This window comes from Rana temporaria, chromosome 5 (assembly GCF_905171775.1).
Source record: "Rana temporaria chromosome 5, aRanTem1.1, whole genome shotgun sequence".
In the NCBI taxonomy this organism is placed as follows: domain Eukaryota; kingdom Metazoa; phylum Chordata; class Amphibia; order Anura; family Ranidae; genus Rana; species Rana temporaria.
In genome coordinates this window covers 116,022,012-116,047,767 of record NC_053493.1, presented here as the reverse complement: position 1 = coordinate 116,047,767, position 25,756 = coordinate 116,022,012, and the positions used below count along the sequence as shown (strand labels likewise).

The window sequence follows — 25,756 nt, the reverse complement described above, 5'->3', positions numbered from 1 at the left end:
GGAGACAAGTCCGTCTCTGATCACCGAGCGGGGAGGGACCTGTCTATGGGGAGATCAGATGAAAACGGACAGTATGATATCCATTTTCATCAGATCCAATCTGAACAGCCAGACGGATGGCGAACGTATCGCCATACGTCTGTTTTGAGCGGATGGCAGACGGGTATCAGCGGACATCGGCTCCGCTGACATCCGCCTGTCCATAGGAGTCAATGGGTGACCCTCTCAGATCCACCTGTAAAACAGACGGGCAGGTCTGAGCGGGCTTATCGTGTGAAAGGGGCTCCTACAATAAAGGATAAGTCTGCAGTGGCTTATTTACGTTTGGGTGCCCAGCAGTGCCTTTTATAGTTGTGATTATACATTGGAGCTTCATTAATATGGGTCTGGAATAAGTTCAGGTGAGTGTAGGGTTAATGGCACTCCCCAAATGTGCAGCTTAGGGTATCAGTCTGAGGCTTTTCTTCCTGTAGTGTTCTGACAGCTGCTCTCATGTTGCTTGTGAGAGGCAGTGCATGTGTGTGGGAGCTGAAGCCTGCTCTGTTTGTTCTGTGTCTGTGGACACTTGGGCTGGCACAGGAAGTGTGTTTACACTAGGATTGACTTCCTGGAATCCTGTGTGCACACTCTGATCCTGCTATCACCTTCCTCCCTGCTCTCCCACATACTTCCTAAAGGCACTGCTCAATCTCGTTGTGTGGGAGATGCCACTCATGGGGGAAAAAGCATGTTCGGGGGCTCCCCATCTTAGGTCCTTCCTTCAGTCACTGATCTGAAACCAGCATGAACATTCTAGGTGTCCTAGCACACGGAATCTGTGTATTCAAGAATATATTGCCTATGGCAGCCATTTTAAAGTGTTTGTAAATGGTAACAATGACCTTCTTTCATTTGCTTTAAAGTAGAACTATAGGCAAAACTTTCATTTTAATTTTTTGGATAGAGCAAGGGAGGGTTATAACCCCTGTCAAACTTTTTTTTTTTTTTTTTTGCCACCTGTGTCGCATTGCACAGATTCCTCTTAAAGTGGTAGTTCACCCTCTCGTACTTGATTTTACCATCGAGACAGGCATTGTAGCGCGAGCTACAGTATGCCTGTCCCGATTTTTTTAACCCCGTACTCACCTCGTAGTCGTCCATCGTAGATTCCGGCTCCCGCGGGGAATGGGCGTGCCTATGGAGAGGGAGGATGATTGACGGCCGGCCCTGGCACGTCACTCTCCCCGAAGACAGCCGGAGTAGGTCTCGGCTCTTCACGGCACGTGCGCACAGGCTATGCGCACGCGTCGTGAAGACCAAGCCTATTTCGGCTATTTCCGGAGAAGCGTGACGCGCCAGAGCCGGCCGTCAATCATCCTCCGTCTCCAGAGGCACGCCCATTCCCCGGTATCTTCGATGGACGACTACAAGGTGAGTATGGGGGGGAAAAAATTCGGGACAGGCATACTGTAGCTCGCGCTACAATGCCTGATTTAAAGGTAAAAGAAAAAAAAAATTTTTTTTTCCCGTCGATAGGGTGAACCCCCGCTTTAATTTCCTGTCCAGTAGCCAAACAGGAAGTGAGAGGAAATCCCCAGAAATTAAAAAAAAAACGATTACAAATAGATAAAAATCAATCCTATAATGTACCTGTAGTTTCTAGTTTCGTTTTTGCATGTTGTTTCCTGCTTCTGTGATGTACAGAGCCAATACAGGGCAGTGATGGTTTGGAAAACGAAACTGATCGGTGCTGTGGGGATTTAGACACACGGTAATCACACCTCCTTGATTAGTGACCACAGAGAGAAATCTCCCAGCACTGTGGTTATCAGGAAACAGACAACCAGGAAGTGTGGAGATCAGAGAAGAATTACAGCAACATCAAAGCAAAAACAAACAATGAGGACATGAAAACAGCACTGCATTAAGGTAAAGGAAGCTATTAAGATAAAAAAAAAAAAAATATTCCTTTACAAACCCTTTAATGCTTTCTATACATTAAGATAAAAAGCCTTCTGTGTACAGCAGCCCCCCTAATACTCTAGATTGAGTGACGTTGCAGGAATGTCTCGGCTGCTCAGGATTTCCCTCCTCATTGGCCAATGGCTCCCGCTGCTGTCAAAGTCAGTCAGCCATTGAGAAGAGAAAGGGGGCTGGGCCTAGTGTCTGAATAGACACAGGGAGCTGTGACTTGGCTTGGGTGCCCCCATAGCAAGTTGCTTGCTGTGGGGGCACTCAACAGGAGGTGGGGCCAGGAGAGCCGAAGAGGGACCTGAGAAGAGGAGGATATGGGCTGCTCTGTGCAAAATCCACTGCACTGAGCAGGCAAGTTTGTCATGTTTTGTTATTTTTAACTAGATAAAATGAGACTTTACAATCGCTTTAAAAGTCAGCAGCTACAAATTCGGTAGCTTCTGACTTCTAATATAAGGACACTTACCTGCCCAGGGATCCAGCAATGACCTAAAATGAGCTGATTCTTAAATCTGCTTCAGGTGCAGGAAACTTAAAGGAAGGGAAACAGACAGTAAAGTCGTGCAACGTCACAGCCAGATTTCCTACTGATTGCACGAGCCATGCTGCCCTTTGTGTCCCAGAGGACTGCGGGGGAAGGGGGGGGTGGTTAGAACTTCTGCACAGATCTCTGTGGTGCATCTGACCAGATGTGGGAGCAAGTATCTGTCAAAACCAGGTAACTGCCCCCCCCCCCCCCCCACACATGAATCATCATGTGTTGCCGAAGTGAGTTTGAGTCGCCCATCTGTGCTTTTTGTTGTTAAGATTTGGTGCTTCAAGTAGCAGAGGTGAGTATAGGGTTAATGACACTGCCCACTGTGTTTGATGGTCACAGATTTGCAGCTTAAGGGTAGCGGTCCAGAAGCTTTTCTTCTTGCAGTGCCCTGATCCTTTGATCCCCCAGATACCAGGCATAGAGTCCTGTGTGCCCAGCACATTGTGTAGGAGATCAGAGAGAAGAATGCAGTAATGTTGAAGCTGCAGATTAGATGATTAGGAGAGGTGAGTGTAATTAACACCTTCCTATGAGCGTTCTCTCATGCACATAGACTTCTATACTTGAGTGGCAGAGTGTGAATGTATGGTGTAATAAGCGGAATGAATCGATACAGACGCCAATGTTTGCGTTGGTTTACCCTCCCTGGATAGAAGGAGCGCTGGCTTGTTGAAGCTGCATGCTCCTTCCTTGGTATATCACCACCAGGTTGGTAAGCACTCTGTGGATGCCCCTTCTTGTAATAACTAAGGCAGCACTTGAGACAAGCTTGTCACTTGAAAAGTTTTGTGTTTGACCGTTCCAGTTTTATAAAAAGAACCCCACAAAAATAGAAATGGTCCATTCTGTTTTTATAAATGAGCCTGAGGGCAACGTGTTTCGGGGGCCTTCTAACTTTGAGGATTAATCAGGTATTGGAGCCGTTTTCAGCAGGGCTGACCTACTTTGTAAGGAACGCTGCATGCGCATGCCGGAATAGGTCTGTAAAAGTCACCCTTTCACCTTCTACCTCAGTTATACTGGTCTAAAATTTGCATTCAGAAATCATTCACTCTTTGATGCAGCTGAGGGACGGTCATTTGTTACAAGGCACACATACATACTCGGTGGAATTTTAATATCGGTGATAAGGGTAGTATCTGTAGATAGGGCTGAAAGGGAGCCCTGACATTTCCGATAAATAAACATTGGTATGTATGACAAGAAACAAAGGGTGTGATTGACCAGCTACAAAAGAATGTTCAGATCTAGCGAGGGTTTTCAGCTCATGTATTACCTGTTCATGTAAAATGCAGTATGGGAGGGAGTCCCTGGTATAGTGCACTTCCCCATACCTAGTCACACCAGAGGACCAGCAGTGGGTTACACAGTTTAGAGGTGAGGAATTACAGGTGTGATGACCATCGGTGATCAACCTGTGGCCCTCCAGCTGTTGCAGAACTACAAGTCCCATGAGGAATTGCAATGCTGACAGTTACAAGCATTATTCCCAAAGGCAGAGAGGCATGATGGGACCTGTAGTTTCGCCTCAGGTCAAGCACCCATGGGCTAGGCTCACATCTCTGTGGCTGGGGAACGCGTGCGTTCCCAACCTGCAGAGTAACACGCTGCACTTTAGCAGATGTACTGGGTTGCCAATAATTCATAATGACGCCTGCATTGTATTTCCACACAAGTTTTATCAGCTGTTGTCAGGCCTCTTCCCTACAGCTGCTGCTGGGTGATGCAGGGGAGAGCCCATGACTTTACTAAAAATAGGTAAGTGTATGCGTACCCCCCCCCCCCCTTTTTTTTTTACACACGGGTTAGCCATAGGTGTTAGGAGGGCAGAGGGGCAGGTTAGGTTAGGTTTTAAATGAAATTCTTCTTTAACTATTAAAGGTGTTGTAAACCCTTACATATGTCCTCCAGGTGATGCACAGAGATGAAACAAATCCTCCAATATTGTACCTGTCTGTAGTCTTCTCTACAACCATTCAAAGTCCAGAATTTTATAAAGCTTGTTTGAGATATCAGAAAACAAGGCAGAGAGCTAAAGTTACACTTTGCACACCACACAGGAACAGAGGTGAGGCTGTTAATCTACTGGAGGTCCCTCTCCTGTCACCATTTTTCTCTTGGTATCAGGAAAATTCGTGAAAAGTGATTCACGCTGATAGCACAGGAATGACACTTGGTGCTCTTTAAGTGGAGGTCCGCCTAAAAAAAAAAAAAATTAAAAGCCAGCAGTTACAAATATTGCAGCTGCTGACTATTGATATATGGACACTTACCTGTCCAGGCTGCCCGCGATGTCTGCAGCCGAAGCCCATCAGTCTTTTGGCTCTCGGCTTCACTTCCTGGTTCCCTACTGCGCACGTCGCTCTGCTTGTCCTCAGTGGTCCCTGCTGTCTTCTGGGACCTGTGTGTTTCCCAGAAGACAGCAGGGGGAGGACAGTGTAGACGCAGGAAGTGGCGTAGGTCACCGCGATCACCACGGTGAGCTATGCTAGGAAGTGGGAGCAAATAACTGTTTTAGACAGGTATCTGCTCCCTCCCCCCCTGAAAGGTGCCAAATGTGATACTGAATGAGGGGAGGATTCCAAAAAGTGGAAGTTCTATTTTTGGGTGGAACTCCACTTTAATAGAGGCAAGTACACACTATAGAGGGATATGCTTTGTTCATATTTTATGTCTGAGGTTTACAAACACTTTACTGTAATTTACTTTTGAGAGTTAAAGTGGAGTTCCACCCATAAATATAACATTACATCAGTAGTTTTAAAAAAATGTCATTAGTCCTTTTTAAGAATTTATTTTTTATTTTTTTTAGATGCCTTCAAAGTGTTGTTGCTAGGCAGAATAGTTAATCTTCCCTCTTCCTGCACCTAGGTGCTTAAGCTTCCTAACCTACACCGCACAGACTCCTGGGAATGTAGTGGGTGTAACTTTCCAGGAGTCTGTGCACTCCCCAGTCTCAGAATCATGTGACTTGGACAGTACAGGTGCTGAAACCTGATCTGAAACCTATTTCACTGCTTGTACAGCACTGAGCATGTGCGAGGCTGAAATCCAGGAAGTCCTACAGTCTGACTTCATGATGCCCACACTTAAGATGGCCCCAGTCAATTTCTATTTTATAAAGTGTCTAAATGCTGTAACAACCTAACAAAACGGACCTTAGTTTACATACTAACTTTACTAGAATACATTAAGCTTGTGTATTACAGGGGTATTTATATTTAAAAAGTGAAATTGTGGCCGGAACTCCGCTTTAATGCCGTGGGTGAACATTGGTGACCAAAGTGGACAATTATTGGATTGCTGGTCAGTGGCGCTGTCCTCTGTATGTCTGACTTGCAGCATCTTTACGGCAGAGCAATGCGCAATGATCGAATGGCTGACATCGCAGCAGCTGATCATTATCTACCACCACAGTGTGAACAGTGTCTTTATTTTTTATTTTTGTCTTATTTTTAGATAAACCGCTAATGCAGTGAAAAGAAAAATAATACATCCGTGCAAAAAGAAAGGTCAGAGTTGGAGATGGGGAGTCAGTTTCAAGCTGAACAATGTGTTTCTTTGTATATGAAATATCTTTTATAAAACTGTCTGACCTGTATTCTATTTATGAAATGTGAATTTTGGGTATTGTCATTTTATACATCCTTGTCTGTATTGAATGAACATTCCTGGCATTTTTCTGGCTGATAATCTAATTAGTTCAGTAACAAAGCTTTTAGAAGGTTGAGAGTTGACTAGTACATTATTTTTTTTCCTTGCAGTATTTATGCTGGTAAGCCATGATGTAAAGCCAGCCATAGACAGTTTGATATTGAGTTCAGCAGGCACCGGCCAAATTCCGATCCATCTATACAGGCTGGTTGTACTGAAGTCGATCTATTGACAGTACAATGGCATGGAAACCTCCCGCTGTCAGGATACAATGGTGCTGCCGGAAGGATTCCACAATCGACACGAAATGTGTTGATGTGGACATGGAGCATTTTTTTTATTTTTCCTTTTTTTTTTTTTTTTTTTTTTTTTTTGCACCCATGGTTGAAGGAAAGGAAATTGCATAATGTATGGGCAGCCTAAGTTGCAGATGTGCCAATACAAGCAGTTTAATGGTAGACTACAGCATAAATAAGGATCTAATGTACGGTTTTAGATTTATATAGCGATATTTGCATTGTCATACTTGTTTTCATGCCCTTTTGAGTAATTAAATTACCATATTGGATTTGAACCACATCGGGTTTATAAAACTTGTGGACCGTTTACATTTCAAAGGACTCTTTGATTTGGCGTAACTTTGGATTGCCTTTCATAGTGCAGTTAAGCAGCCTCTGTGAGATGTTCAGGAGGTGATTTTGCTGCCTAATGACTGTGGGTGTTTTTTTTTCTTTGCAGTTTTTAATCATGAATGGGATGCAAAGTCGTTATTCTATGTCCACTTGTAGGTGGGCGGTCAGTGGTGTAGAAACGCAGGGCAACCACCTGTTTTTGCCGCCCCATAATAAAGGAGCCTAAATTTGTTGTGGCTAGGGCATATGGACAGCCTCCTTCAGCTGTATCTTGGTCCTTGGTGTCTCAGCTACCTGCGTTTACCTCCCCTGGCCAACCTATGAAAAGAAAAAAGAATGTGATGCTGACTGTTGCGGTGATCACTAAAGCAGCTGTACTGCCAAGCTCCTGGTCACAAACTGGGACTTGAGCTATGAAGTTGACTTTGAGACTCCAGTAACACCTGAGCGTTTTTCATGCGATTCCTGAAGTGCAACAATGCGAAGGGTGCGTCCCTTCATTCTCAGTGGGCTTGTTCATACCTAAGGGGTGTGTCCCTGGCCTTGGGGACCCGTAAAGAAATTAGATGGGGCGAATTGCCAATGTGGAAAAATTGTACCGGGGGGGTCAGGTGTGTGTGTAACTTACAAGGTATAAGGCCAGGGGTAGTAAGGCGCTAGAACCGGTGTGCAGGGTAGGTAATGCACAGGGATTAGGAGTGCGTAAGATACAGAGAGCAAGGGTAAGGAATGTAATACAGAGCACAAGGTCAGAAGAGTGTGATACACGGGTCAGTAGATGGAGCACAACAAATATCAACCCCCCCCAGTACAGTCTTGTTTTTCTCCCCTCCCTTCCTCGGTTCCACTCTGCCCCCTCAGTACAGCTTTTAGTGTGCCCAGGAAGAATAGGTGCTCCGTCCAGCTCCACCGCAGGCAGCCTGTCAAAGTCTATAGGACGCTGTGGCTGGATGGCGCTAAACTGTGTGCTGGTGCCTAGGGTATTTTGCACACTTCAGATATTTTAATGGCCAATGTGTTATGCCTTGTACACACAATCTGAATTTCTGATTGAAAAAGTCAGACGGAATTCTTTCATCGGATATTCCGACTGTGTGTTTGCCCCATCGGACTTTTTTCCATCGGAATTTAGAAAGAGAACATGCTCCTATTTTTTTTTTTTTTTTTTTGTGGAAAAAAAATCTATCAAATTCCGTTCGTCTGTAGGGAACTCCGACGGAGAAAAAAAACGAGTGTTACCTTGCATCAGTGGTAGGCTGCATTCAGAGAGGTCATATGGTTTGAAATGGGTCAAAGGCTTTTACATGCCATCCAATGCTGATTACACCCTATGGGACTTAATCGCCAGCATACCTTCCTATTGATTAAATGAAATGCTGCAGGTTTAGGATCATGTAATCATAACATACTTTGCAACCATGAATAGAAATGGGCCATCTGTACTCCTGAACAGTTTAATTTGGGAGTGACAGATGATGGCTGACAAGTGTTTTGTGACAGGTTCAGAATGCCTGGAGCAGTTTCCTGCTAATTTATTACATTTTCAAATGGCATTTAATATAGTGTGTGTATCGGCACGTACACTACATTACCAAAAGTATTGGGACACCTGCCTTTACACACACATGATCTTTAATGCAGGGCTTGACAAATTTGCTTGGAATCTAGGAGCCAGTTTTTTTTTTTTTTTAACGACAAAGCTTTATTTTCAATATAAAAATTTATGGCATGGCACAGTGGTGACAATTGATGGCACAGTGGCTGCGTTTGATGGCATGGCACAGTGGTGACATTTGATGGCACAGTGGCTGCATTTGATGGCATGGCACAGTGGCTGCGTTTGATGGCATGGCACAGTGGCTGCAGTTGATGGCATGGCACAGTGGTGACAATTGATGGCACAGTGGCTGCGTTTGATGGCATGGCACAGTGGTGACATTTGATGGCACAGTGGCTGCGTTTGATGGCATGGCACAGCGGCTGCAGTTGATGGCATGGCACAGTGGTGACAATTGATGGCACAGTGGCTGCGTTTGGCATGGCACAGTGGTGACAATTTATGGCACAGTGGCTGCGTTTGATGGCATGGCACAGTGGCTGCGTTTGATGGCATGGCACAGTGGCTGCATTTGATGGCATGGCACAGTGGCTGCGTTTGATGGCATGGCACAGTGGTGACATTTGATGGCACAGTGGCTGCGTTTGATGGCATGGCACAGCGGCTGCAGTTGATGGCATGGCACAGTGGTGACAATTGATGGCACAGTGGCTGCGTTTGGCATGGCACAGTGGTGACAATTGATGGCACAGTGGCTGCGTTTGGCATGGCACAGTGGTGACAATTGATGGCACAGTGGCTGCATTTGATGGCATGGCACAGTGGTGACAATTGATGGCACAGTGGCTGCGTTTGATGGCATGGCACAGTGGCTGCGTTTGATGGCACAGTGGCTGGGTTTGATGGCATGGCACAGCGGCTGCAGTTGATGGCATGGCACAGTGGTGACAATTGATGGCACAGTGGCTGCGTTTGATGGCATGGCACAGTGGTGACAATTAATGGCACAGTGGCTGCGTTTGATGGCATGGCACAGTGGTGACAATTGATGGCACAGTGGCTGCAAAGTGAACAATATCAACATGCCTGTGCTGTGCCCTAACTTTGCTAGTGTGAACCATAAGTGCACAAATCCTATATAGTTATGCCATAACTATATAGGATTTTTGCACTTATGGTTGACACTAGCAACACTAATAACTGTTCCGGTTTTAAAAGTATTGTCTTCTTTCTTACCTTTTAACCTTGTTCTCACAGAGCGCTAACAGCATGGGCAGCTCCGTTCCTGTGACTCCCCGTGGCACCGCCCCCTCAGAGAAATTCCCCAATCCCCATTATCCATACCGCCCGATGCATAGGCCGCAAAGCCGCGGCCTCAATTAGCGGCATGACCCGATCTCGGGGATCGCGGTTGTGGGAGAGATGCGCGGCGTCGCTCTCAGGATACCCCAGCTCTGCTGCCATGGGCGCCAGGTCAAAAATTCTAGGCGCAACGGCGACCTGGCGCCCGGAATTTGTCGAACACTGCTTTAATGGCATCCCAGTCTTACTCTGTGGGGTTTATATTGAGTGGGCCCACCCTTTACAGCTATAACAGCTTCAAATCTTCTGGGAAGGCTGTCCACAAGGTTTAGGAGGGTGTCTATGGGAATGTTTGACCGTTCTTCCAGAAGTGCATTTGTGAGGTCAGGGACTGATGTGGACGAGAAGGCCTGGCTTGTAGACTCTGCTCTAATTCATCCCAAAGATGTTTTATCTGGTTGAATTCAGAACAGTCAAGTTCCATCACCTTAAACTTGCTCATCCCTGTCTTTATGGACTAGGCTCCAGGGCTCCAGGCTAGTGAAGAGTGTAAAGTGGTTGTAAACCTGCACGGTTTAGGAGTTATCCCCTCTATCAGCTTGTGCTGACATCATCGGCACATGCGCACTGAAGCAATGGCATGTCCGTGCCGTTGCTTCAGCTAGTATGCCGTTACTGGCAGCTTCTGTGCATGCGGTTCCGGCCAATTGCAGCGATACCCGGTAGTAATTCTGAGAGTGATGTCCCCGGCCGGAGCGGTGTACAAGAACTGCTGTGGTGCTTCGATCTAAGGTAAGTAATTCATAATGAGCTAGTATGCTATGCATACTAGCTCATTATGCCCTTGTCTTGCAGGTGTTTTTTTTTTTTTAAGTTTACACCCACTTTAAAGTAATACTGATTTTTTTTATTAAAAAAATAAAAATACATTTAAACATGGCTACACTTAGAGCCAGTTCACACTGGGGCGACTCAGCCGCCTGACAAGTCGCGTCCCATTCTATTCAATAGAACCGTTCTAATAGGAGTGACGCAAGTCGCTCCGACTTAGAAAAAGGTTCTTGTACGACTTCGGGGGTGACTTGCATTAACTTCTATACAGAAGTCATTTTGCAAGTCGCCCCCGAAGTCGTGCCGCCCCTGTGTGAACCTGCTCTGTGCACAGAGCAGCCCCAATCCTCTTCTTCTTGGGTTCCCTGTTTATGCTCCAAGCCCCTCCTCTTCATCGGGTGCCCCCCAGTAAGCCGCTTTACCTGGGGGCACCCGTGCAGGCTCACGCTTGAGTCCTGCTGCTGCATCCATTGACGCAGACAGTGGGACTCTGCAGTCTGCACCAACCCTCGGTCCCATGTCCCAACTTTTGATTGAAAGCAGCAGGAGCCAATCTGAGGAAAGTGACTACGGCTGGAGCTGCTGCGCTTGTGCACATCGCTGGATTGGTTTTACACCTTAATGCATAGTGTGTATGTATATGTGTGTATATATAGAGGGAGAGAAAGAGAGCAATTCTTTCTGTAGAGTGATTATAAATGCCTTTTTTTTTTCTAGTGGTTGTTTTTTGTTTTTTCCAACAAAAAAAGTTTAATTATCAGACTGTCCCTGGAAATTGGAGCTCTATAATCTTTGATAAAAGGAGTGCCACAGGCTTTAATATAACGGTAAACATAGCAGCCATCTTTCCTTGCCTACCCTTGAGGCTTTAAAGTGCACCAATAGCAGCCATATGGGTCCCTCATGGCAGATGTCAGGATGGAGAGCAGCAGGAGATTTGCAGACATCCATTTGCTGATCATCCCTGTGAAGAATGAACCCAGAAGCGCTCAACTATGAGCACTTCTCAGTTCGGAGAGCTGTCAAACCCCAGCCTCTCTGTCTATGAGGGGGTTTGATGCTATCGGGACTGAGGACATCTAGTGGCAGACAAAGTACTGATGGTGAATCATGCAACACATGTTTGTTTTGTTATTTTATCGTTTTGAATGGGCTATTTATGTGTTTTGTTTTTTTTTTGTTTTTTACTCAAGTTCTGCTTTAATACTTTGTTCAGTTTTGTGTTACTTTGTATAGTGAGAACTATTCTTTCCCTTCACATGTTTGCACTGGCTACTAAAATGAGAAATAAAGCCAGAGCGTAGGTGATTAACTATATTTGGCAAGGGTGGGTGCAGAAGGTGTTGGTAAAAGTTCAGCCACAGGTTGGCATCTTCCAGAAGGCAGGTGGCACTCTGTAGTGTAGAGGATAAAAGAAGTCTTTTAAAGTCTTTTTGTTTGATCTGCAGGATTAACGGCACACAAAAAAAAGGTCTTGCATGTAGCCAGTGGCTTTTATAAGGGTGTCAAAGTAAAATATTGTATTATAGCTTGTCACGGTGCAGCTGTTTCCTTACAAATCGTACTTTGCATTGGGGGCCGCTAACTTACAAATGACTGGGTATTAGAAAACCAAACCTACAGAATAATTATGTTATGAGAGTGTTCTACTTCATGTATAGGGATAGCATTGTTGTTGTAATGCAGGAAACACCTGAACAAGGATCTTTGTGGTGGGATCTTCGGATAGTTTCATAAGCTGCAGATTAAAAATATAAAAAATTTACATTTAGAATTACAATAATAACTTCACTGTAGTGTTGCATAGTTAGTCAGGTTGAAAAAAGACACAAGTCCATCCAGTTCAACCATAAAAAATAAATATTGTACGATCCCATATACCCAATTCTATACCCACAGTTGATCCAGAGGAAGGCAAAAAAACAACCAGCAGAGCATGATCCAATTTGCTACAGCAGGGGAAAAAATTCCTTCCAAGGGAGGGACTACAGGAGAATGATGTCCCCCCCCCCCCCCCCTCACTTCTTCAGATCCTAGCAGAGCCCTGTGACACTTGCACATGTGTAAAGATGGGTTGGTATGCAAGTATCAAAGCCTGGCATGACTGCATATGTGTGGAAATTCCCCCCCGCACTCGCACAGATGTGCCATAGGGCTCTTCTGGGACCAGAAACTGGGCAGAGCTTTTTGGCACACCTTTAATAACCACAATTCTATAAAGTAGAACTATGGGCTCTCATTACAAAAGGATGCGCTGCAGCACTTCATTATATAAACATATCTGTTCTTACAGTTTTTTTTGGTCCCCCTTCAAAATCCCCAAAATATCTGTTGATTCTGCAAGTGAAGGTGAAGTCCTTCTAATGCAGCTTTCTGTAATGTTGTGGTAACAACGCTTCACTGCTGCTGAATTCGGAGCAGAATTGTCTCCCTTATGTGATCTATGCCAGTTTGCATTACAGTGGGATTGCAGGTGGCATGGATATCGGCATTGTCACTGCTGATTTATAAGCCTGTAGCCCAGTGGTGTTCAATACAAATCGTTAACTAGCAGAGGTCCAAATTGCATGTTTGTGTGATGTCTCGGATCCTTCCCATCACAGCCCCCCTCATTTTATTATCACATTCTCATACTTGCATCAGTGTCCTCGGTCCCCCCTCCCCCAATTCACATTGGTTTCACCTTAGTGTGAACTGCACCCCCCTCTTTACATCACCACCCCCACAGCTCTGCCCCCTCTTCAAATAACCCCTGGATACATACGGCACTGCCCCTTCAGGTCACACACCCCAACTGTACTCTTGCCCATACTCCTTCTCTACATTGCCCAGAGTGGAGAGCTGGTGGCACAGCCACACTGGATGGAGAGCGGGGGTGGAAGCTGTCAGGGTTAACTTTTCATATTAACACGCTGATGCCGGCTAGTTAACCTGGAAAGTGCAGCTCCCACTCCCGCTCTCCATCCAGTGCAGCTGTGCTTCCCGCGCTCTGTTCATTGCTATCCTGCCTTCCATTCTGCCTTGAGAATGACAGTGGCAGAGTGCAGGGGGTAAGAAGCTGCTCCTAAATGGTGCAACCGCAGGTCTGGATGGGACAATGGCTCGGTCCGGATCTGGACCATGGTGTGCCCTTTAGTGATCCCTGCTGTAGCCTGTCCGTCAGCACCTGGCCACACCTTGTCCTCCCCAGATACAGTTCCATGCATTTCTGTGCAGTTCCATTTTATCTGCACCAAAACGGTCAGTTCAGGTCAGGTTTCGGTCAGTTTCTGCACCGGAAACTGACTGCATGGTGTGAACTAGAGCCATTGGAATACATGGGAAAACACTGCATGCATTTTTAGTGCAGAAAAAATGCGCACGGAACTGCGTCTGGTGTGAACTGGCCCTGAGAGAACAGCCTCTGTTGTTGAAACCTTTCCCACTGTGAGCTGAAGTGTTTGGGAGGGGAACGTTATGAGGCCTGTGCATCAATCACATAGTAACTGGATTTGGTGTTTTGTATAGAATACTATGCAGGAGCCTATGGATGTATACAGAAGCAATTTTAATTGAAGCCCTCTGTGAACTGTTCCATTTAGAGAAAACAGTTATTATCAGAGCGAAGAGATCTATTGATCTGTATACTGTACTCTCCTTTCCTCGTGTTTCTTGAAATGATATCCACAACTTCCTAGGAGGAAGCGAGAGTACAGAGTCTCTGGTAATGTCTTGTGGTCTGCAAGCTCTACGGGAGAATTGATCTTGAAAGTTGCCTGCAAAAGCAGCAGAAAATAGATAAATGCTTATTCTCTGATATTTACACTGCCGTGTTTTCACCTGTTTGAGCATATCTTTAGGACTTGCTTGTCTGTCATTCTGTAAACAAACACAAAACAGGACTGGAGTGTGTATAGAGAACACATCTTGTGTATTCCTTAAAACTCCTATGTGTGCATGGACAGGAAGCCCCTAAAAGCCTTTTTTTTTTTTTTTTTTTATATTCTCAATGTGCATGAGACCTACAGGATCTGCCCTTGCCGATTATCACCTGCCTAGCAATAAAATCTGATATTTTTAGGTATGAGTGAACAGATGAGACTCCTCCCTGACTCTTCAGTGCCAGTTGCCCGAGGAGCAAGTTTCTTGTCAAATGGGGCCCTAGGAGAGCATGCCTAGCTTTGCGTGAAATTTTATACCTTTATCTGTCTGGCAGTGCCAGATAGTGCAGCCATTGGCTCTCTGCTGTCAATCAAATCCAATGACGGGGCTTCCAGGGGGGCGTGGCCGAGTCATACACTCGGGGGCGGCTATGGACTCCGACTGTATGACACGGGAGAACGCCCGCAAGGTAACCCCCTTGGGAGAGAGCTTACAAGGGGGAGTTGGCTATTGCAGGGAGGAGCCGCAAGAGCCACCGTGGGACCCCAGGAGAGGGTGTTCGGGGGTACTCTGTGCAAAACGAACTGCACAGTGGAGGCAAGTATGACATGTTTGTTATTTTTTTTTTTAAATGAACCTTTACAACCACTTTAAGGTTAGTGTCAATCGGGCAACTCTGTCGCTAGAAATGTTCCTGCTAGCGATTGGTCACAAATGCCAGTGGCAGAATGGTTTTGGAGGCCGCCTGTTTTTGTGGAAACTGTCCCTCTGTAGCTGAAGCCGCAAGATGTCGCTCCCATTGCTAGTGCCCAAATTCCTGTAAGTTGTGAGGATAAGGGTCCCGCGTTAAATACCACTCATTTGTCACTTGATGCATTCTTCTCCACAATGACCTTATGATTGGGCATATCCGCCAGACGTAAAGAAAGGGGTTATGGGAGTGGGTATGAAGTCGCACCTCCTAAGCGGTCATTTGTAGTTCATTTTCATCAGCCACTATATTTTAGAAGCGTGTTTTTTCCATGTCCCAGATCCAGATGTCAGTCTGTATTCTATTTTGGTTGTTTGACTTTTTTGCAAAGCAAGATTTTAATGTATGAACATTTACTGCTATGAGAGAGCACACCCCCCCCCCCCCCCCCCACCACCACCACTTCTTAATCCCAAAGAGAGTGACCCTGTTTTCAGAGAAGCCAATGTCTCCGTAGAATTGCTTCACATCTGACATGTCTTTCTGCTGTGTAAGAAAAAAGGAAATTAACAAATATGAGACAAACATTTCTATAGTCTCTAATGGCAAAGTATTAAATATAACCTTTTAACAAATTTGTCTGTTTCTAAAGCCGTAAGAGCTACTAATATACAAATCAGCTTATCTTCAGAACCAGATAGCTGGAATAGTATGTTGCATCTGCATGCCCTGCTTTGATATCATTGGGTGTCTGTGTGAGCCACCCTCCGCCTTGTCCCCTCACACCGCTGACGCTTGTGACCTGCTGACAACTGGCTGTTTGTATTTATTTAATTCAAGTGTTAGTAACCAGTGTGACTATATATTATTGGCAGATGCCCAGAGTTTATTCAAATGGTCCCATAGGGCTCTAGATGCAAGGTATTATCCATGGCCCTGCAGCTGTTTTTCAGGCTGGAAAATCTTTATGCAACGCTATAAAATGGGCTGCAGAAGGCCTTGTGCAATAACTTTAACTCTAATGCTCTCAAAGGTGCTTGAGGAAGAAAAAAATAAGTTCCAAGTCCTCAGTACTCTGGATACAGATAACAAGGACCTGATTGGCTATGCCTGGTTGTTGCCTTAGCTGCACACTAGGGTTGTCCAGATACCGATACCAGTATCGGTATCGGGACCGATACCGAGTATTTGCGGGAGTACTCGTACTCGTGCAAATACCCCCGATACCTAAATAGAATACTTCCCCCCCCACCGCTGCAGCCGCCGCATCGAAAGCCGCCGCATCGCACCGCACCGCCGCATGGGTTAAACGCTGTGCGGGAACATCACAGCTATTCAAATTAATGCTGTGATCTTCTCCATGCGGCGGCGGCAAAGGTATGGGGGACATGGCTGGACTCGGGACATGGCTGGACTCGGGACATGGCTGGACTCGGGACATGGCTGGACTCGGGACATGGCTGCATATGTGAGGGACATGGCTAGAGGGACATGGCTAGAGGGACATGGCTGCATATGTGAGGGACATGGCTGCATATGTGAGGGACATGGCTGGGGGGGACATGGCTGCATATGTGGGGGACATGGCTGCATTTGGGGACACATTTAAAAAAAGTATCGGTATTCGGTATCGGCGACTACTTGAAAAAAAGTATCGGTACTTGTACTCGGTCCTAAAAAAGTGGTATCGGGACAACCCTACTGCACACAATCCTGTACAGGCTCCGAAGAAGAGGGTTTGCCCGTGAAACATGCCAGTATTGCACACAACTGAGGCAGTAAATAGGGGTTGCTAAATTGGTCTTTTACCTCGATTACCGTATTTATCGGGGTATAGCTCGCTCCCGAGTATAGCGCGCACCCCTAAAGTTGCCCGAATTCCTGTGGAAAAAAGATGTTTTGTACTTGCAGTTTTGGTGTCTTGCGCGGCGTCGGGTCCGGCGTCCGTCTGCGGCTTTGGGTGTCCTCTTCGTCGGGTTCGGCGTCCTTCTGCGGCGTCCTCCCCGCTCGTTTCCCGCGCCGACATATACCGAGCGCAGTACACTCGTGTATCGTCGGGCAGGCTCGGCAACTCTCGCGCTGACGTCCTGTACGCTCAGGACGTCAGCACGAGAGGCGCCGAGACTGCCCGAAGATACACGAGTGTACTGCGCTCGGTATATGCCGGCGCAGTATTCAAACTCGTGGCGGGAAAGCGGGTATCGGCGTATATCGCACACCCACGATTTTGCCCAGGGCAAAATAGTGCGCGGTATACGCCGATAAATATGGATATCTGTATCCAGAGTATCTTAATGTTTTATTGAAGGTATCGCACATGGCCACATTTTATACTAGCCCATGCTGAGGAATGGTTATACATCTTCTGACATTTTTTTACTTTTTTTTTCTACATGTGTGCACTCATGTCTGGAGGTGTGGAAACCCCATAAGGATTTAAGTATTTATTCAATTATATTGGGTTACAGCGCTATAGCTAAATGACGGCTACAGTGTTGATGGCTAGTTCTGGGAGGCTGTCATACCTATGATCGTGTGGGCGGTGTGCTCTGTCATCACAAATTGAAGTAAAGAGCCAATCGGTAGCTCTTTACCATGTATTTTAGCTGTGTCCAATCACAGATGTAAATAGAAGCCTGTTATCGGCGCTGCTTTTCTCATGCTGACTGCACGAGGAGAGAAGAGGGCCGATAACGTCTTCTCTAAATGGGACATGTACATTGAAAATCAGGGCACTAATTATCCGTGTCCTGATTATCAGTACAGTGCCCACCAGTGCAGCCTCATTAGCGTTCATCAGTGAAAGAGAAAAATTACCTGTTTGCAAAATTTTATAACAAACTATGAAAGGGTTTTTTTTTTTCTTAATCATTTTGGTATTTATTCATTAAAAATAAAATACATAGTGGTGATTAAATACAGCCAAAAGAAAGCTCTTTTTGTGTGGAAAAGATAGAAGTTTTGTTTTGGGTACCGTGTTGCGTGACTGAGTAATTGTCATTCAAAATGTGACAGCACTGAAAGCTGAGAATTGGCCTGGGCAGGAAGGAATAAAAGGGCCCAGTAGGCAAGTGGTTAAAGCTGGGATTGGCAACCTGTTGATCGTGTGCAGGTTACATGTAGAGAGTGATCCCCCCCCTTGTCGATCCGTGGAACATGGGCAGAGGAGGAGGGGTGGCATGGGCAGCAATTACTGAAACCGATTTGGCATTTTCCTGCTCCCAGCATCTGAAAGTTGGCTCCTCCCCTTCCTCCCTCCCTCCTCCTCTCACCTGCATTCAGCCACTACAGGAGGAAAATCCAAGAGGATCAGTATGAGAAAATGTGGTTCCTATTCCTCTTCTTTCTGCTGCCTGTGCTCCCCTGGTCATAGTAAACTTCTGTTTTTGAATGAGCTGAAAGTTGCTCAGCACAGAGCACATACATGCACTGTCCAGTGCAGCCGAGTCTGCAGAAAAGGGGACTAAGGGAATCTATCCTCCCATCTTTCTAAAAAAAAAAAAAAAAAAAAAGTTTGACCTATTTTTTATAGATATATCTCTATATAATTAGTATTTTAAAAATATATTGTAAAAAGTATATTAAAAAAAAAAAAAAACGGACTCCATCCACTGCCCTACTGATGCTCCTTTTAGGGTACGATTTTTACAGTGAAATATTGTTTTTAGAAAATTATACTTTTCCTTACCATTTAGTTAGGCCTTGCTAGTTTAATATCTTAAAATAAGGGCCCGGTAATCTTTGATCTTTCATGTTCGGGTCGATCTTTGCCTATGAAAGGTTGCCTACCCCTGCTTTAAAGTATACTTTACCCAATCAGTACAGAGCCTCATATGCAATATTTTTCATGCTGCTTTCAAGTAAGATCAGACTCGACCGTCAAATCTGCAGGTGCTGGCTTATCTTATCTTCACTGAAGCAATCAATTGTTCTAACAACGAGAATACCACATCGAGATGCAAAATAATATTACCCCTTTATTAAAAGAGCCAGCTCCATTCTGATTGACGTACGGTATGCACAGCGCTCCCCAAAGAGACAATGGCGCAAAACATGTCATAATGGAGCTTCTGGCTTTTTTTAATAAAGGAAGAATATTCTTTTGCATCTTGGTGTACAGCATTCATTTTTGCCGCTACAGATGATTGCAGTCCCATATACAGTATAGTATGCTGTAATTTTATTTGTTTAATTCTGTAATCTTCATTGAAATAATACAATGCTTATTATCATGAATGTAATAATATATTGTCTTTATTCATTCACTTGCTGTAATAAGGGGCCAACACCATTTTTAATTGCTTCTGCATTGTCCGTATGTAACATGGGTTACTGATGAAGACTTTTTATGGAAGGTCCACCTTAATCGGTGAGGTAGGGGAGTGGAGAATCTTGGTCTTATTTACATTTAGGCAGGCTCTAAAGCCAACCCTAACTCAATGACCTTCTACCTATGTGCAATTATTTTTTTCCTTTTTCTTCTCACTGATATGTTGCATATCGGTACTGCATATATCATACAGCCTCTTTCTAACCACTTCCTGGATACATGCAAGCATTCCAATGATGCCTGCACTGCACTATTGAGGGTGGAACTCGTAACATTGAACCATGCCTGAAGATTGTTATGAAATTGCCACTTGTCTCCATAGGAAGCCTGTGTAACCATACAAGCGAGGCAGACTGCACGTTGTCACCTTTTAGCAAGACATATGTGACAACTTTCATGGCAAGATCAGCAGCTATTATTTTAATGAAAGCTGCAAATGTAAAGCTAATAAATTACGTTTTGATATTACCATTTATAAAGCTCAAATGACATTTTAGAGATTTGCTTTACATTTTTAATGCCTATGCAGGTAAGGAGTACCTGTAGATAAAAACAAACTGTGCAGCTCTTAAAATTAAGGAGATAGGAAGGCACAAGCACCTAGTGCATTACCGCAGAAAATGTATTCGAGCAAGTAAAATGGATAAAAATTAAATAATTTCAAAAGTGCAACTGGTAAAAGCACCGACCACAAGATGCCATATAATATAGGATATGTAGGCTCCAACTGTTTTCTGCAATATAGCCAAGCTGATGAGTTTTGGGTATGCTTCCCCCTTCTTCAGAGATGGACCCCCCAAATGCATCAGCTTGGCTATATTACGAAATACAATTGGAGTATACATATCCTATATCGGGGCTTGATACATTATTCTTTGAATCTAGGAGCCGGCTAAAAAAAATTGGGAGCCAGGCGCCAGAACTTCATGTCTGGGGCATTGGGCAATAGGAATTTGACAACTACATCTATTCAGCAGAGACCTGCCCCTGCCAGCAAAGAGACATGCCCAAAAACATCAGCTCCACTCGCAGGTATAGCAATGTAGAACCTACACATTCAATGGGCAGGCCAGTTCACCAAAGCTCCCCTCCTCTTCGCTGCCACTGACCAAATAAGCTCTGCTCCTGGCTCAGTGATGCAACATGCGGGCCCTTCAGTTTACCTGAACTGCACTCCACCACTGGTCATGTGACCCTGTCGCATCGCCCACCCGCTTCCTGCAGCCAAACAAAGAATGCTGTAGCGGAGCTGGCCACTTGGAAAGCCAGGAGCGAGAGGGCACAGTGAATAGCCTGGGAAAAACCCAGGTGCCAGGGCGCAATTTCGGCCTGGTGCCTGGGATTGGTCGAGCCCAGTGCTATATTATGACATCTTGTGGTCTGTGTTTTTACTAGTTGCACTTTTGTAAGTATTCAGATTTTATCAATTTTACTTGTGTAGCGCTACCCCCGCAGGAGCCTCTTAAATATGTTGTGTACTTTGCCTCTCAACACCAATAACAGTCCATGCTCCTCTTGCCACACCTGGCAATAGTGTAAGTGCAATGATCAATGAGAAACACATACGTTTTATAATAAAACACAGAAATTGTCTTTACTGCAATATTTCTGTGGACAGTAACAGTATTTATATTCACGTAATCAACTGGAGTGCAATAACTGAGATATAGCTCAATACTATATTCAGGCTGCTTTCAGGGGATTCCAAATCTAAGAATGTAAATGGCAAAAAAATAACTAAATTGCACTTTTTATATTGGATTGGTTACCTCAGGGTTTGACAATTTTGCTTGGAATCTAGGAGGCAGCTAAAAAAGTTAGGAGCCAGAAAACGCACCACCGTCCCGACGAGCTTGCGCGCAGAAGCGAACACATACGTGAGCAGCGCCCGCATATGTAAACGGTGTTCAAGCCACACATGTGAGGTATTGCCGCGATTGGTAGGGCGAGAGTAATAATTCTAGCCCTAGACCTCCTCTGTAACGCAAAACATGCAACCTGTAGAATTTTTTAAACGCTGCCTATGGAGATTTTAAAGGGTAAAAGTTTGTCGCCATTCCACGAGCGGACACAATTTTGAAGCATGGCATGTTGGGTAACAATTTACTCGGTGTAACATTATCTTTCACAATATTAAAAAAAAATTGGGCTCTATTTTTTTTAATTTAAAAGTATATTTTTTCCCAAAAAAGTGCGCTTGTTAGACCGCTGCGCAAATACGGTGAGACAGAAAGTATTGCAACAACCGCCATTTTATTCTCTAGGGTGTTGGAATAAAAAATATATACAATGTTTGGGGGTTCTAATTAGAGGGAAGGAGATGGCAGTGAAAACAGACAGGGGAAGCTCCATTAGCATTGCTGGTTGTCTTGTCATACCAACGGCCACCACAAGATGATGCCAGATCACAGAAGGAAGCATAGGCCTGCGGAAGGCCGCAAAGCCACCACAGGGGAGGTGGGGGCGCACAGAGACACAGGATACTCCAGCTGTGCCGCGCCAGGTCGCTAATTCTAGTCGCAACTGCGACCTGGCGCCTGGGGTTTGTCGAACCACGATGTATATTGGATTAACGGCTAGGCAAGCTTATATAATGCAGGATATCTAGTTGGTAATGCCGCGTTCTCTTCTCTTGTTATAGGCTACATTTTGTCACTGCAATCCTAAATGTTTTAGAAATGGAACTGACTGGATGTCAAGGGAACCCTACAGTGGTTAAAAGTAAATGGTAAAACTTTATGGGAAAAAATAAATAAATATGAAATGACCTAATATTGTTATTTACAAACTAGTTTGACTAGTACTCATCCACCAACCTTATTATGTTTTCTCAGCTTGTGGATAGTTTGTCTGCAAATAGCTGTCTAGTAATAGTAATTAATAGAAGCCGCTACAATCCCCGGTGTTAAAGGATTCTGTTATCGCACTGCTTGGTCTCTGCTTTGAAGTTATTATTCCATTATACCTACTGTTTAACATTCAAGTGCAGTAGCCTTCCTTTTTCTCCTGCTCCCTCACCAACTTCTCTGCAGTTATTAACCTATAGATTTCCAGGCTAAAATAGGATTTAAAATGGCAAGACATTTAAAAAAGAAAAATGTAAATGACATTTTCTTTTTTAATTTAAGTAATTTTTATTATTTTTTTTGATTTTTGTTATTGCTCTTTATATGCATAGTAAGGAAAAAGAAGAATTTTCAGTTCTCCACGGATCACTCCTTTGTGTTGTAACGTGGAAGCGTTGGTATCTCCCAGAGGCCATTGCAAACTGCATTGGTGTTCCTCTTGAGGTGGACAATATATTTGCCTGATCATTGCAAATGGAAATAAATGAATTATCCTTTTGTTTTCCTTCTTCGAACCACAGATTTTTGATTTGGCCTGATTACTGTATATGCATTTAGAGTTGTCTGAGTTCAGAGAACAAGCCCAATCCAAGACTTCGCTCACACCAATACCTCCTTAAAGCGGTTGTAAACCGCATAAACTTTTTTTATTTTTTATGAACCTGCAAGGCAAAAGGCATAATCGGCTAGTGTGCACCGCATACTAGCCGATTATGAAATACTTACCTCGGAACGAGGTGAACACCACTTACCTGGTCCACGCCGAGCGAGATGTCATCTTGCTCCGGCGGTGTCTTCCGGGTATCGCCGCTCCAGTGCTGTGATTGGCTGGAGCGGCGATGACGTCACTCCCGCGCGCGGGAGATTTAAAATCGGCAGGGTCCGGCGGATGCCGGTGACTTAACATCCTTGTTCCACCATATGGGAAGTTCCACACCCAACTGCGCAGACTCCGGGCATGCGCAGTAATAGGCTATGGGCAGGCTACGGAAATAGCCGAACGAAACAGCTGATCGTCGGCTGTTAAGAGGAGCACAGCTCGGCAGATCACCGGCGGAATCGTCAGCTAGCTGCTGAGAGGCGTGCACACAGCGCTTTTTGTGTCCGCGGGATCCCTGGGCATCAGAGAGGGGGGGCGGCAGATCACCGGCGGAATCGTCAGCTAGCTGCTGAAAGGCGTGCACACGGCGCTTTTTGTGTCTGCGGGATCCCTGGGCATCGGAGAGGGGGGGGGCTGTGTGCGGCTCTATGGGGCTGACGGAGCAGGAGGAGCTCACTGACTGACAATAGAGCGGCCCATCCAGGGCACCAGTCAGCGAGCACCTGGGCGGGGGAGGCCCCATAGCTGCCTCAGGGAGGGAGGTGGAGGGGAGAAGATGACCATCTGAGAAGTTCCACAACCGACGGAAATAGCCGAATGTAACAGCTGATCATCATTAAATACCATAGCTGGAACAAGCTTGGCAGATCACCGGTCCTTTCGCCGTGGATTCCCCCCTGCGCATGCGCCGCCCGCATTGCGAGGGGAATATCTCCTAAACCGTTCAGGTTTAGGAGATATTCTTTATACCTACAGGTAAGCCTTATTATAGGCTTACCTGTAAAGGCTCTTTTTTTTTTTTTTTTTCTATTTTTCTATGCATTTCTGTTGATATACATCACTTGTACCAGTTTTCTGCAAAATAACATAAACAGAAATTTCATGTACTTGCTTGTAAAAGTATTGCTCTCAGAAGCATGAAGCCATGACGGTTTGAGCTGCACCATCTATTACCATTATATAAACATTATTTTTGCACATTTCAGAGTTTGTGCCGCATGTGTTGGTCCATCTCTTACACTTCATTATGGATGTCATCTGTTCAGAAACGCCGTGACTTTGGGGTGTTAATGGAACACAAGTAATCGAGGCAGTTCAATTTTTCTCATTTGTTTCCTAAGCAACCCTGTGTGGGGTGATGTTGACATGGAGCACTGAGCAAAGGGCAGCAGTAGGAGGATTGTAATGTCCACACTTGTCTTCTTTATGGTCAGTTCAAGTTGTTGTAGGTACATGTTTGTTAAACGGACATGGCATCTGTTGTATGTAAACCTTTATAAACCATGGTGGTGATTATTGCAGCAGAATCGCCTTCCTCCTTCTTTTTTTTGTTTTTTTTGTTTTGTGACACACAATGTTTTTTTTTTCTCATTAAAATGAAAGATGATTTACTTACCTGCTCCATGCAATGATATTGCACAGAGTGGTCACTTTTGGAAGCCCACCCCCCACTCTGAACCTCCATCCCCCTGCTAGCACGGTCTGCTTCTTTATGCTATAGGTGCCTCCTTCAGCAAGCCGGATGCATCGGCACCTCTGTGTGTGTGTGTGTGTGTGTGTGTGTGTGTGTGTCCATAGACACGCACAGTGCCAGTAAGCCACGCCCATGCATGGCTTACTGGCTCACAGGAGTTTGAAAAACGGCACATAATTGTTACAATTGTTGCCATGGAAGTTTCCAAGGTAACCTAGATTTATAGGTTGTGCACTTGTTGGCTCTATATTAAAGATAACCAAGTATTTGTTGTATCTCAATCATTAGAGGAACCAAACTCAACCGCTGGGTTATCCACAAAAGAAACATACTTGCATGCTCAGCCAAATCCAGCAGTGTTCTATAGGGGTATGCCACTCGCCCAGTCCCACCCCCCCACCCTCATCTTCTTTTCTTTTAGTTTTTAGAAGCTGGCTATTTTTTCTGGGTCCTTGCAGCCAGCCCCTGATGTTGCAACTCGTGCATTTTGGAGCAACCCCAAGGCCTCCTGGGATACCTGCCTTATGCATCCCAGGAGGCCTTGGGGTGCTCCAAATTGTATGAGGCAGCTGATGCATCATTCTCACTTAGGCAGAAATCTATTGGGCTGGATTCACACCTATGCGAATTGGATGTGGGTTTCCCTTACATCCAATTCACATAGCAGGAGAATGTGACCAGCTCTCTATGGAGCCGGTTCACATGTCTCTGGGCCGGCTGCGGAGGGCACTGCACAGAAACGCTGTGCATCTTTGCCTCCGTTTCAGGGCTGAATTCGGGCAAAGATTCTGCCCTGATTTGTCCCTGAAGTGTTGCCGTGCGATCCGTGGCCAGTTTGGTTGTGAACCGAGCTTTAAAGCGGAATTCCACCCAAAAATGGAACTTCTGCTTTTCAGAACCCCCCCCCCCCCCCTCCGGTGACACATTTGGCACCTTTTTAGGGGGGGGGGTTCAGATACCTGTCTAAGACAGGTATTTGCACCCACTTCCGGGCACTTCCGGACATAGTGGAACTTTAGAGAACTAAATAGAGTGGAGTGAGTTTAGAACACCTGTCAGTTTTTATTGCTGTCTGAGCCCCGCTATTCTGTTTACCATTATCATTGAAAATGAAAGGAAAACCCTAAATTTTGGGTTGTGCCCAGAAAAGTAATAGAGGTGAAATCTTCCAATGGGGACACTAGTTCTGGTGCTCTGGGGGTGCCCAAAGGATTTCCTTAATTTGCAGCGATGTGACAGGAAGCAAAGGGAAAGCTCCACAATGGG

General features: G+C 45.2%; 1 protein-coding gene across 4 annotated transcripts in view; it reads left to right on the top strand.

The window, feature by feature from the left end:
* The window catches only part of ATP2C1 (ATPase secretory pathway Ca2+ transporting 1), a 144,840-nt gene that overhangs the window by 31,216 nt on the left and 87,868 nt on the right, over nucleotides 1-25,756 (top strand). The window contains exon 2 of one of the 4 annotated variants that reach the window (XM_040353045.1): nucleotides 5,951-6,003. The exons of the other annotated variants lie outside the window; for them this stretch is intronic. The gene's annotated coding sequence lies outside the window, so the exon portion shown is untranslated. The remainder of the gene's footprint in view (nucleotides 1-5,950; nucleotides 6,004-25,756) is intronic. 4 annotated transcript variants of the gene reach the window in all.